At 50.1% G+C, this 13,363-nt stretch overlaps 1 protein-coding gene across 4 annotated transcripts in view; it reads left to right on the top strand.

Annotated features, from left to right (window-relative positions):
• The window catches only part of LOC743989 (uncharacterized), a 68,096-nt gene extending 55,083 nt beyond the window's left edge, over positions 1-13,013 (top strand). For 2 of the 4 annotated variants that reach the window (XR_010156995.1, XM_054685156.2), the window contains one exon: positions 12,640-13,013. The gene's annotated coding sequence lies outside the window, so the exon portion shown is untranslated. Of the gene's footprint in view, positions 1-7,019; positions 10,020-12,639 lie in introns of those variants that run through there. The other 2 variants (XR_010156997.1, XR_010156996.1) reach the window with 2 other exon arrangements.
• The last annotated feature ends 350 nt before the right edge of the window (positions 13,014-13,363 follow it).

Consider the following 13,363-nt stretch of genomic DNA (forward strand, 5'->3'; position numbering starts at 1 on the left):
GCTTGCTTTATTTCTCGTGGGAGAAGTGTGTCTCCTCTTTGTCTCAGGCACCCCTCTGCCCTGTACAGCAGCAAGTCAGCAGGAATGAGCTGAGCCGCCCAAGTAGTGGCTCCCTCCACTATGGGGGCTCTGTGGTCCTGGGGGCTGTCCTGCCTCCACTGCCACAGGCCTGGCCCCAGAGCATGCTGCAGTGGTCACAACCTGTGGAGGTGCCCCCAGACCCCCATATTTGGGCCCAACTACAGCCTCCTTCCCCAGCTTTGCCACCTGGCTTGGGAGCCAGGGCACCACCAGCTTCGTTGGCAGGGAGAGATGAAGAAAGAGGCCATAGCCACGCAAGTGACTGAAGTTCATGTTCGTGCACACCAATTAGAGAGGGACAGCACGTTCATTTACCTCCAAATCCAGCCACAGACACATGGCCCTTTTCTCTTGGCTCTGAGGCCTCCACAGAAGGGTTTTTTAAGGTTGCAGCCAGGACCTTTATAGCCTAGTCCTGAGAAGATTATCTTTTTATTGCAACTTTGATTAATGATTGATCAAAAACTGATACTAGAAACACTGAAGAACAAATTTGCTGTAGACATTAGGAAAGGTCTACATCTGGCAGGCCTGGAGACCTGCCCACCCTCTCCCACCACGGTCAAACCAGGGCAAAGGTACATTGGAAGACCCAACCCCTACACACTCTTACACGTGCACTCACACACACACACTGAGGGGAAAGAAATATTTAATTGTCCTTAAATCCTCTTGGATTAGGCTATAAATTGCAAATAAATGGAGCAACAGACAGAGCAAAAGCACATAAGGTCCTTTAATAGAATTTCTCTGTCTTATTCTGTTTCTATGAATGCCTGTTACAAATTAGCAGCTTAAAGGGAAACCTGGAGTGTGGGAAAGAGAGACCCTTGTGTGAAGTCCACAGCCGGGGTTTCCTACAGACCTCAGGTCCCAGAGAACATCTAAGATGCCTCCAACACCAGATGGAGGAGGGCAGGAGATGCTGCACAGAGAAGCAGCACTTCCTGAGCATCTGTGGCAGGAAGTAACTTGGAGAGGATGAGGCCGTGCCTCAGGTGTGCTCTAGCTGTTCTGATGGTCTCTGAGGCCACGACTGCCATGGTGAGGTCCACAGGCTGCATCAGAATCACCAAAGGGCCCAAACGTACGGCCTCAGAGCCTGGAGAGCCAGGAATCGGCATTGCAACAACTCCCTGCTCAGTGGGTTCTACCAGTCCAGTACCCGCCCTCTGAGGGTGCCCAGGGAGCAGGGTGCTTGCTGGCTGGAACACTTTTTCCTGCCCCTCAGCTCCTCTGTGATGCCCTGAGGCACGGGCACTGGAAAGCTGGCAGAGCTGCTTCTAAATTGAAACTGGAAAATGAAACTGGAAATCACAGTTTCATTTTCCAGTTTCACTCGCTCCCCCTACTGTTAGGGTTTCTTTTCCACAAGGAGAGTCCCCCAGGGAGAAAGAAGCAGGAGTGGGAGTGGGGGAGCATGTTGGGGGAAGGCAGTGAGGGTGTCCTGTCTGCAGCAGGGCATGGAGGGGCCCCAGCGCTGCACTTGCTTCCTTTAAGCCTGGCCTGCTTGCTGTCAGCCCCGGGGGTGGTTTCCTCTCTAGGAAAAGCTAATGTCATGCTTATGCTGAAAAACTCTTTTCAGAGGTACTTTAGGAGGGGCCTGGCTCTCGATTAATGTGGGCCATTTCATACCGGCTGTGCTCACCCAGGCACAAACACTGAAAGCAACAGCTGGCAAAGCCATCGCTTGGTAGCAGCTTGGAAGACACCACCAAAGAAGCTCTCATGGAAGCGGCAGATTTCCTGAAGCGACTGGAATGCGGGGAAGGAGGGCAGTCGGGGAGAGCCGAGAACCAGCCCCCCTGCCAACTCCACCCCATTCCTCTCCTCACCTGAAATGTCTCATCCTTAGGAACAGCTGCCCTAACCCCCTAATCCCACACACTCCTTTGTAGGTTAAGACCCCTGAAGTTGCACCCTCTCGTAGGAGCTATGTTTTTCAGAGATCCATGTGATTATTTGCCTAATGTCTGCCTCCCTCAGGGAAGTAAAGTCTGTGACGCGTGGACCTGGTCTGTGTTGTTCACTGTGCGTCCACAGTGCCTGGGTAGTGCCTGGCATGCAGGAAGTACACACAAAAAATATGTGTTCATGAGTGAGGGCAGGCTTGAAGAGCCCAAGAGAAGGACAGTGCTCCAGCGAGGCGTCTGCATCAGGCTCCCCAGTGTCTGGACTGCATCCCAGCCCCTCCGAGCAACTTCAGGGGAGGATTCTGTGAACAGATGCCCCAGCTCTTCCGCCTACAGCTCCTACCCCCAGCCTGAGGAATGCTTTGACTGTCCCCAGTGTGTGCAGGCAGTGGGGAGGTGATAGGGGGAGGTGTCCCACATGGCACACTCTCCCTAGCCCTTGCTTTGCCCCCGTTACCTACATAGATGGGCTTCACAGCCTCTTCCAGATAGGCAGGGCACTGAGCTCTGTGGGCCACACCTAAAAAGAAAGGGAGACAAGCTGGCGGTGGGGGCATGACAGTGTTTTTGTTTGTTTGTTTGTTTTTTGAGATGGAGTTTCACTCTTGTTGCCCAGGCTGGAGTGCAATGGCGCGATCTCGGCTCATCGCAACCTCTGCCTCCTGGGTTCAAGTAATTCTCCTGCCTCAGCCTCCCGAGTAGCTGGGATTGCAGGCATGCACCATCACACCCAGCCAATTTTTGTGTTTTTAGTAGAGACGGGGTTTCTCCATGTTGCTCAGGCTAGTCTCGAACTCCCAACCTCAGGTGATCCACCCACCTCAGCCTCCCAAAGTGCTGGAATTACAGGCATGAGCCACCGTGCCAGGCTGACAGTGGTTTTTAAAGGGGGAGGGCAGATGAAGGACGTTGGTGGACCATCCTCTGGGAGATGTGGACTGAGGAAGCAACGCTGACCTCAGGCCCCACACCACCCTTTCACCTCAGCCTCACTTTCTCATCAGTAAATGGAACTCGTTCTTGTGTATGTGCCATGGAGGCAATGTAGCAGAAGAGAATAGGGCAGACTTTGGAACTCAGCCATCTGGGAGAAAATCCTAGTTATGTGGTGACCTTGAGCCAATGACTGAATTTCTCTGTCTCATTTTCTCTTCTGTAAAATGGGGACAATTACAGTGAATTCTGTGAATTCATTCATGTCCCTGACACACGGTGTGAGCTCAGTCATTACCTTTGCCACGGTTGCAAGGATGTAATGAGATGGCAGATGTGAGCACAGCTCCCAGACCCGAAGGTGCTGTATGAATGGGAGGGAGCAGTGAGTGTTATTTGGGAAATATTGAAGACACAACTTCCCTCCCACATTTGTCTGGGGTGGAGCAACAGTTTTACTTATTTAATGATAAGCTGGAAGATGCACCAAAGGGAGGTGAAAAACTGAAACCGCCAACCGTTTGAGCTCCAGGCTGCACCGAAGCGGTGTGGCTGGTGCAGATGGTGAGAGCCCCAGTGCCGGCCCACTTCCTCCATGAGTGCCACGCGCCTTCCTCAAGCTAGCTGGCTTCCCAAGGCTGCAGGAAGTGGGGCCAGGAACAGGCCCTCCGGCTGTGTTGGGGGAGGCCTGGGCAGGGGTTGGCAGCTGCTGGGTGTGAACGGAAGTCTTGGAGGTCCTTGAAGGTCCTGGGGCCGCCTGCACAGCAGCCCGTGCCCTCTCCCTGTCCAGGCCTGCCCAGGACTAGCTTGTAGCAGACTCTTCTTGTAGCCTAGGCTCTTGCCTCTTGCAGTAGTGAGCCATTGTACAAAAGACATCCAGCGGAGGGAGGCAGGCTGGAGAGGAGGACAGCCGAATCTTTTCTCAAAGGAAATGCAGTTGTGGTTTTGAGATGTTCATATTTCACATCTGTGGTTGGCGTTTCCCAGGGTTCTCAGAGGTGAATGCAGGGTCAGCCCTGTGTCACCAAATAAGGCTCACAGTGACCTTAGCAACAAGCTTTGCTGCCCATTGGCTGTCACTGCTGCCGCCTGCCAATGCGGCCTCCTGAAGGCCAGCACTGATGCTGAGCTGAAACTTCTGCATGTGCCAAGGTCCAGCTGCCTCTGTCAGAAATCACCGTCCTTGGAAGCAGCCACAGATAGGTAGAGAGCTCCGGACAAAGGTGGACAAGGTCAGTGGGAGGACTGTCCAGGTGTCCACGTTTCAGAGTCCACCTGGCCAGCATTCCATTCTCACATAGCACCAAACCAGCACCTTGGTGGCCTGGTCCCAGCTTGCCAGGACAACCCCCCATTCCACCCTGTCAACCTTGAACTCTATAATGGTCATCATTTCATAGCTCTGCTCATTTTAGTTCCACTGGGTTCTCCCTTGTGCTTGGCACTTGACTAAGCTCCTTCTACACATTACATCTTTTACCTCTCTCAACAACCCTGTGAGCCAATTAGCCCCATTTTACAGGTGCAGAAACTGACGCCAAAGGAAGTCAGTAATGGCCCAGTGACTGCACCACTAGTAAGTGGGGAAGTCAGAATTTAAACCCAATTTAAACAGGCCTAGATCCCATGCTATTAACCATTGCACTGTATTGACAGACACTCAATGTCCGTGCAGCTCAGTGTCTTCATTCTGTGACATGGGGATGACAGTACCGTACCTCACAGGGTTGGGGTGAGCATTGTGTGGAGTGACTTATGTCCAGAAGCACACCTTTGCACCAGTGGCCTTGGCACCCCCAAGGCATGCTCCACAAACAGCTTGCACATTCCTTTCTCACAGCGTGTGCTGCTGAAACATTGAGGTTTGTGGACCGGACTTCTCTGTAGCCCTTGTATTTGGTTTTCACTTCCTCTTTCTTGACCTCCTCCCACCCCCCACCCAACTGCAAGGTAGGGAGGCTACTGAGGGGCCAGCCTGTGGGTTCCAGAGGGCACAGGGCTATCTGGGATGGAGGGGACAGGGTTCTGAAGACGGAAGGTGGGAAGGTCACACTGTAAGGGCAGACATACCCCATTTCTTCTACCTAAACAACTGGGTGTAATACCACTGTTTCCCTGAGAAACACTTTCAGGATTAAAAAGTATATAAGTAAAGAAAATAAAGCTCATAAGTGATCTGGTAAAGATGAAAACATGGCTGATCTGAAGGTAGTAAATTATCTCAATTGACTTCACAGTCAGTTACAGATCGAACTCCTTGTTCTACTCTTTTCCCCCTTCTCACTACTGCCCTTGACTAGTCTTTTTTTGTTGTTGTTTTTTGTTTTTTTTTTGAGATGGAGTCTCGCTTTGTCACCCAGGCTGGAGTGCAGTGGCGCGATCTCAGCTCACTGCAAGCTCTGCCTCCTGGGTTCACGCCATTCTCTTGCCTCAGCCTCCTGAGTAGCTGGGACTACAGGCGCCTGCCACCACGCCTGGCTAATTTTTTGTATTTTTAGTAGAGATGGGATTTCACCGTGTTAGCCAGGATGGTTTCAATCTCCCAACCTCATGATCCACCGGCCTCGGCCTCCCAAAGTGCTGGGATTACAGGTGTGAGCCACCGCGCCCAGCGACTAGTCTTTAAAAAAATGAATAATATAAAATTTTTTAAAAGATCAAAACATATATATACCCTGTAACCCAAGAGTCCCACTCCTCAGAATCTTCTCTAACCACACTCTTACCCATGTGCACCAGAATACCCACACAGCACCAGAAAATGTCCAAATGACCATCAAAAGTGGAGAGTACAAATAAATTGTGCAGTGTTCCTGAAGTGAAATGAACTACAGCAACTTGCAATAACTGTAATATTGTCATATTGGATAATAATACTGTAATAACAAATGACTCATCAATGAATAAAACCTACAAAAGAATGCATACAGTATAATTCCTTTTAGCAAAAATCTAACAGCTGGCAAAACTGTATTGTTAAGGATACATGCAGAGGAGGTCAAACTACAAAAAGCACAGAATTATTACAAATGTCTATTTACTTATGCAGAAGGGAGGGTTGGGGTTGTGATTAGTAGGGGAACACGTAGGTGCTTTGGGGGTGCTAGTATTGTTTTCTCTCTTTAACTTTGGGAGATTACCCTGGATTATTGGGTAGAAACTGGGGTGGGTGAGCCCAATGTAATCACAAGCATTCTTAAATGGAGAAGAGAGAGGCAGAAGGGTCAGAAGCAGAAGCAGAAGCAGAGAGATTGCAATATATGAAAGACCTGGCCAGCCAGTGCTGGCTTTGAAGGTGGAGGAAGGGGCCGCAGGCCAAGGAATGCAGGCAGCCTCTAAAAGCTGGAAAGGGGAAGAAAGGAAAGAGATTCTCTACTAGAGCCCCCAGGAAGGAATGCAGCCCTGCTGACACCTTCAGTTTAGCCCAGTGAGACCTGTTTTGGACTTCTGACCTACGGAACTATAAGAAAAGAAATTTGTGTTGTTTTAAGCCCCTAAGTTTATGTTAGTTTATTAGAGCAGCAACAGGAAGCTGATCCACTGGGAAACCATCTGGGATATGCAGCTGCCCAAAATCCCTGCTCGTGGTTAGATTCAGCCTTACAAGGCTCCACAGCCCCTCTGCGAAAGACTCCATTCCCTCTTGGAGAAGCTCAGACTCTAGAGCCCTGGGCAGGGAATGGGCCTTCATGGCATGGGGGCGATCAAGAAGGATGCCCCCCAGGACAGTGACTCTGCTGGACTTCTCTACAGAAAACAGTATATCCCTCAGTGGCGTGAGAAGATCCAATAGGGTCACCACACTCCACAACTGCAGGGGACGCTGTTCACATTTTAGTCTATGCAGCCTCTGGTGGCCAAAGATTAAATGAGAACACCTTTGCTGTGTGACCTGAATTTCATGGTCAGTAAATTGTAGCTATTGTTATGCACGACTTAGGGGGAAGCAGGGGTCACTGCAGAGCAGCAGTGGTTTTATAGAGATTTGCTTTATGATTATTTGTTAAACTGAACATATATTCTGTGTATTTTTCTGCATAATTATTGTTTCACAATTTTTAAAAAGCATATACACACATGAATCTTCTCTAGCCCCGAACAGCACAGTGAATGGACAGGGCAGCAGATGAGCTCTGCCCCACGCCGGCCCTGTTTCAGAACAGCACTCCAGAGTGCCGCACTGCTTGCTGAACCACAGCTGTTACTGCAGATTGAGGAGCCTCAGAGGGAACAGAAGATACAGATCATTATGGAATTTAGGATTGCAGGACATTCTTTGACATTTCATAACAGCCAGGGGAGATCAACTGTGGTCAGGGGACAGGGGCAGGAAGAAACCATGGCCAAGGCCTGTCTGGCAGGACTTGAAGGGGCAGAGGGACCCCTGCAAATGACCCTGCCTGGGACCCACCCCCAGTTGGCCCCTGTATAGCACTGATCCAGCTGGGGCTTTTATCCCAGGATACCCTCTTCAGGGATGCCTGTATTTGTTGATTATCTGCCATATGCCTGGTCACTGCAGAATACAAGGAAGAAAATAGCCTTCAGCAGAAGCTGAGACAGGAGCCTACAGGATGGACAGTAAGGAGTCCAAGGCTCAGGATGAGGCTTTCCTGACTTTCTCCCCTAGGGGACTGATGTTCTCTACTGGTACAGACCTTGTTTTATTCATCCTTATGTCCCTAACCTGGAATGGGCCTAGGGTGACAGTTATAATAAGTGTTTGTCAAGTGAGCAAGTGTGTGGAGTGTGCATTGTAGAGAGTAAGGTCTCTATAGGATCCTGCTGGAGAGGCAGCCCACTGGGCTCACCACTTCTCCAGAGGAGGGACTGGTCCCTTGCCAGACAGCCCTGCCAGCTGGAGCAGGCTTCCTCAGGGGTGCCTGGAGCTGTTGACCACGGCTGTTGCCCACTGGCCCCTCTTGGGAAGAGCAACCTGTCAGGTGTTAAAGACGGTCTTCATTTCTCTTCTCCAAGCTAAACATGACTAGTTTCCATCTCACCATCTTCTGGCCCTCAGCAGACTGGTTATCCAGTCTGGAGAGGGAACAGTAGTATCCAGATGTGATCCGAACAGACAGAACGATGGATGCAGACGGAAAATTCAGGTTTGTGTGCTTCGGCAGTCAGTATATGCAAGTTGTAATGGGGACAGTGGCTGGCATGGCCTTTAGCACTGTGGGAAGGATCAGGGTGTCTGCCCATCATTTTTCTCTCTTTGATAGACACTGTTTACGTAGACACTGTTTTGGTGTAAAACCCTACGTTGTAGCTCTTGTCAACAGTGTTATGTTTCTCCTCAACTGTCCTGGAAACTCCCTGAGGTGGCTGGCTTGTAGGCACTCCATACCTGTTAGCTAGTATTATTTATTTATTGTTTTATTATTTGAATGGACAATCATTCATGTCATTTGATGAACATGGGCTATGTGCCAGAAACCACCAGGTGCCAGAATACAACACTGAACTACAGTAGGCCTGTCCCTGGGCCCCAGAGCTCCCAGACACGCTAGGAAGACTTGTTGATTTAATGATAAACCTTGATTGAGCTCATGATTAACATCTTCACCACCAGACATCATTGAGTGCTCTCTGTGTGTTCAACTCAGAACATACCCTTCCTGCCCTCAGAGGCTGGAATGTGAGAGTCATTAAGGGAGACACCATTGTGGGAGTGAGAAAATCCTGGACTTGGAGGGAACTGACTAGGGATCACCTCCCAGCTCTGCCATGGACCCACTGTGTGACCATGGGCGAGTTACTTGACCTCTCTGAGCCTCAGTTATCTTATCAGTGAAACTGGGTTAATAATATATCTCTCAGTGGCACAGGAGGATCACATAGGGTCACCACACTCCACAACTCCAGGAGATGCTGTTAACATTTTAGTCTATGGATCCTCTGGTAGCCTAAGATTTAAATGAGAGCACTTTTGCTATGTGACCTGAAGTTAATGTCAATAAGTTATAGCTATTGTTATGTACGATGTAAGCAGGGGTCACTGCAGGCCAGCAGGCTGACACAATTTGGCCAGGCTTTGTTCTTCAAGGAAGGGCAGGGCTCTGAGAAGTGCAGACCGTGATGCAGGTGAAGGCCAGGAGGCAGGGACTCCCAGGACAGGTCTGGAAGGAGCGAGGCTGGTGACGGAAGTGGTCAGCAACCTCAAGGCATGAGTAAGGCGCTTGCCCTTCTCTCCAGGCACAGAGGAGTCACTGGAAGCTGGGCAAAGAGCTGGGATGGATGAGACCAAGGCGAATACTTTACTTATTAAGCTGCAAAGGACCCTAGGGAGCATCTTGTCTTACCAGGCAAACAAAGGCCAGGGAGGGAAAGTAGTGAGTCTCCAGGGTCACACAGCAAGGACCAGGGCCCGCGCCAAGACTCCCACCCCTGCAGAACCCAGCTCAAATGATTCCTTGAGCCCAGTGTGTGGCTCCACAAAAGAAAGTTCCTGGCACTTTTCATATTTATTTATAATTTTTTTTCTGATTATAAAAGTAATTATAGGCCAGTCAAGGTGGCTCACACCTATAATCCCAGTACTTTGGGAGGCCGAGGCAGGAGGATTATGTGAACTCAGGAGTTCGAGACCAGCATGGACAACATGGCGAAATCCTGTCTCTACAAAAAATTAGCTGGGCGTGGTGGTATGCACCTGTAGTCCCAGCTTCTCCGGAGGCTGAGGTGGGAGGATCACTTGAGCCTGTGAGGTCGAGACTACACCGAGATTGCACTAAGCCGAGATTGCACCACTGCGCTCCAGCCTTGGTCAACAGAGTGAGATTTTGTCTCAAAAAATAAATAAGTAAAAGTAATTATAGGTCATCATGGAATATTTTTAAACTATAGAAATATAAAAAATATATAATCACCTGTAATCCCACCATCCAAAGATAATCACCTTTAGTATTGTGATGTATTCCCTCCATATGTATTCCACAAAAGAATTATATATTAATTAGATTTGAATTGTGTATAGTTTCACATCTCCCTTTTCCTCTGTAAAATTGTGCTTTATGAGAAGGAGGGATTGTTTTTAATGTAGAAGAAACTAGAAAACCTTTTTCTTAAAAAAAAAAAAAAAAAAGCAAAGCCCCACAGTCTGCAGTGGTTGGAGGACATCCTGTGGGGCTGCATGGTGGCTCTGTCGCACATCCGGTGTGAGCTGCGGGGCGGTGGCAGTGGCTGGGTCCTTTTCTCCCCTGGCCAGGCTACACCCTCCTGCCTATGGGTAAGACAGAGTTTTGAAGTGTCTGTGCTCACCCTTTCCTCCCTAACACAGGATGCTGTGATCATTCACCCTATCAAAAGGCATGTGGGGTTGTGATCGTTACTGTTTGCATCTCAAGTTGTGCGGCACAATGTTTTCTCGTGTGTTATCTCACCTGAGACTCACACACCTGTGAGACAGATAAGACAAATGATGTTATACCCATTTTACAGATGAAGAAACTGAGGCTACAAAAGGTCTAGTGGCTTATTTGAGGCCACATAGCTAGTAAGTGGCAGAGTGGGGACTTTTTGCAGATCTGGCTGGCATCCAGTAACTATTTTTTTTCCTCTATACTTTTTTTTCCAGTAGTCCTAGCTTTTCCAGAGCTAAACTGAGTCCCCTTAGTATCCCCTTAGTAAGGCCAAGGACTGAGAGTGTTATGAGTATTGTGGATGTGTGGAGGGGCCATGCAACTCCTTCCTGGGAATCTTAAGCCAAGCCCTGTGGCCTCTGACTAGCTGTCCTAGGTGGCCTGACCTCAGGGAAGCCCCTCCATGACCACTCAGAGCCAGCACCTCAGCTCATTGAGGTTTGGGGAGGGGGCTCAAAGAGGCAGCTGCTTCCTATAGAGAGGTCCAGCAGAGGCACTATCCTGGGGGGCATCCTTCTTGACCCCCTCCATGCCATGGAGGCCCATTCCCTGCCCAGGGCTTTAGAGCCTGAGCTTCTCCCAGAGGGAATGGAGTCTTTCGCAGAGAGGCTGTAGAGCCTTGTGAGGCTGAGTCCAACCCACGTGCAGGGATTTTGGGCAGCTGCATCCCCCAAATGGTTTCCCAGTGGATCAGTTTCCTATTGCTGCTCTAACAAATTATCATAAACAGGGGCTTAAAACAACACAATTATTTATTTATTTATTTATTTGGATACAGGGTCTTGCTCTGTCACTCAGGCTGGAGTGCAGTGGCTCAATCTTGACTCACTGCAACCTCTCCCTCCTGGGCTCAGGCCATCCTCCTACCTCAGCCTCCCAAGTAGCCAGGACTAAAGGCATGTGCTACCACACCTGGCTAATTTTTTGTATACTTTATAGAGACAGGGTCTCACTATGTTGCCCTGGCTGGTCTCAAACTCCTGGGCACAAGCAATCTGCCTGCCTCAGCCTCCCAAAGTGCTAGGATTACAGGTGTAAGCCACTGCGCCTGGCCCGTTTCTTTTCTTATAGTTCTGTAGTCAGAAGTCCAAAACAGGTCTCACTGGGCTAAACTCAAGGTGTCAACAGAGCTGCATTTCTTCCTGGGGGCTCTAGTGGAGAATCCCTTTCCTTCCTTTCCCTTTCCAGCTTTTAGAGGCTGCCTGCATTCCTTGGCCTGCAACCCCTTCCTCCACTTTCAAAGCCAGCACTGGCTGGTCAGGTTTTTCACAATGCGATCTCTCTGGTTCTGACCCTTCTGCCTCCTCCTTCTTCATTTAAGAACCCTTGTGATTACACTGGGCCCACACCAATAATCCAGGGTAATCTCTCTATTTGCAAGTGAGCTGGTTAGCAACCTTAATTCCATCTGCAGTTTTAATTCCTCTTTGCCATGTAGCAACATATTCATAGGCTCATGCATTAGGACGTGGACCTCTTTATTCCACTGTGGACCAATACTCTGCCTTCCACACCTAGCCTCTCTTCTGAGTTTTCCAAGGGCCCCCCATCCTCAGGCATCCTCAGGCATAGACAGCCGGCTGGGCCAGACCACAGTCAGGATGTTCCCGCCACTATCAGAGAGGTCCTTTCTGCCCAAGTCCCCTCCCACCTGCCTGCTCCTCTTTCAGCTCGGTCTGTCCTGGATTCCTCTTCCTTCATCCTCTGCTCCCAGTCTTAGGTAGAGAAGAGCTGAGCAGGAAGTGCCAGGGGGTGTGGAGATGGAGGAGGGGGAAGGTAAGGCCTGAGGCACCAGGGCTCTGGGAGCCCAGGGAGCTGAGGCCTTTCAATCCAGACACCCTGCACTTCTCTGGCTCTGGGGCCTCTGGGGACCACACACTCAGCTCCAGGGCTGGAGGGGTGGCCAGCCAAGTATTGGAACCCTTCTGCTTGTACATCCCTAGCTGCCCTTAACAGCCACAGTTCACCTGGCCCTTTTCTTGGGTGATGACAGACTGTCTGCCTTAATTTATTCCCTTTCCCCTGTCCCTCCCTAGGCCTCAGGCTGGAACTTTCAGGAGCTTCCACGGAAGGCAAGGCCCCAGCCAGGCCTCTGTCCCTGGGCTGCTTGGTGTGGGGATGGGGGATCCAGAACCCCAGCAGGAGGGCAGATGGGGAGCACAGGGCAGGAGGGGCAGGACAAAGCCTTTGGCCCTCAGGGAGGGTGACCAACTGGCCCTGGTTTGCCTGGGACTTTCCCAGTTTTAGCACTGAAAGTCCCAAATCCTGGGAAACTCCTCAGTCCTAAGCAAACTGGAACAGTTGGTCAGCCTATCTCCAAGCCTTTTGCACCTCCTAATCTACTCTAGATCACCTCTGCAGCCTGCACAGCCGGGCCTTTGGACTCCTGGATGCTAGAGTGATCTGGGCGCTGAGGAGAGCCCCCGAGCCAGTACCAGGAAAGGATAGACTCCTGCTTGCAGCATTCCCAGCAGAGGCATCGCCTGTGGACACCGCGTCTGTGTCTGTATATGGCAGACCTCCCAGATATATGCACAAGGGAGTGAAAAAATGTGTTTGCACCTCAGTCTCTAAAAATTCAACAGCCTGGTTACTTCTGGGTGGTATATTGTAGGTGGCTTTAATACGTGTTATTTGCTCATCTGTATTTCTTACTCTTTGCACAATTAAACCATGTTCCTTTTACTTATGTACATTTTTAATAAAAGAAAGTTGTTAATGACTCAGCCTTCTATCTCCAGTCCTGCCGAAAGAGACAAGCGGTCATGCTGCATGTCATGCACACACTGGCCCTTGTTCTGGGGACTTTGACCTTGGCTGCTGGTTGGTCATGGCCTGTTTTGCCCAGGGCTCTACTGCAGGGGCAGGGTTGGTTATTCCTCTGTGCCCTTTTTGCCTCTCAGCCTGCCTGCTCCTCTGGACCCCAGAGTCTAGCCTGGTTCCCCCAGGGGAGGGACTCAGAAAGTGCTACTATAGAGAGATGCTAACTACATCTCTGCTGAGCAGCAGGAGATGCTCTGAAGTGCCAATCCTGGCTGAACACTGTGAGAATATGGAAGAGATGAGCTGCTT

Source organism: Pan troglodytes, chromosome 4, assembly GCF_028858775.2.
Source record: "Pan troglodytes isolate AG18354 chromosome 4, NHGRI_mPanTro3-v2.0_pri, whole genome shotgun sequence".
NCBI lineage: Eukaryota > Metazoa > Chordata > Mammalia > Primates > Hominidae > Pan > Pan troglodytes.